This window comes from Colobus angolensis, unplaced genomic scaffold, assembly GCF_000951035.1.
Source record: "Colobus angolensis palliatus isolate OR3802 unplaced genomic scaffold, Cang.pa_1.0 Scaffold471, whole genome shotgun sequence".
In the NCBI taxonomy this organism is placed as follows: Eukaryota; Metazoa; Chordata; class Mammalia; order Primates; family Cercopithecidae; genus Colobus; species Colobus angolensis.
The window spans coordinates 1,102,407-1,102,742 of NW_012118166.1; positions in this window are offsets into that span (position 1 = coordinate 1,102,407).

The following is a 336-nucleotide window of genomic DNA, read 5'->3' on the forward strand; positions in this document are numbered from 1 at the left end:
CACTGGAGACTGGTTCTCTGACACTGAGAGAGATGCCCCCCCAAAGAGGTAAGCAAAGGAAGGAAAGGACAGGAGAGACATGCTTTGGGGGGAACCGAGTTGTTGTCATGTTCTTAGGGTACCTATGCTAAATAGGAACTCAAAGACAGAAGACCAGAACCTGTTCCGCCACACTGGTTTTGTGTCCTTGAAATGCCATTTATTGTCTCTGGGCCACAGTGTTCTCATCTGTACCGTAGAAACTGTACTACCCACACTTTCTGTCCAAGGTGTGGTACCGTGTAGATTTGGATGAGCATGTTCGTGGGATGGGAGGGTCAGAGTGTGGCTCTGACA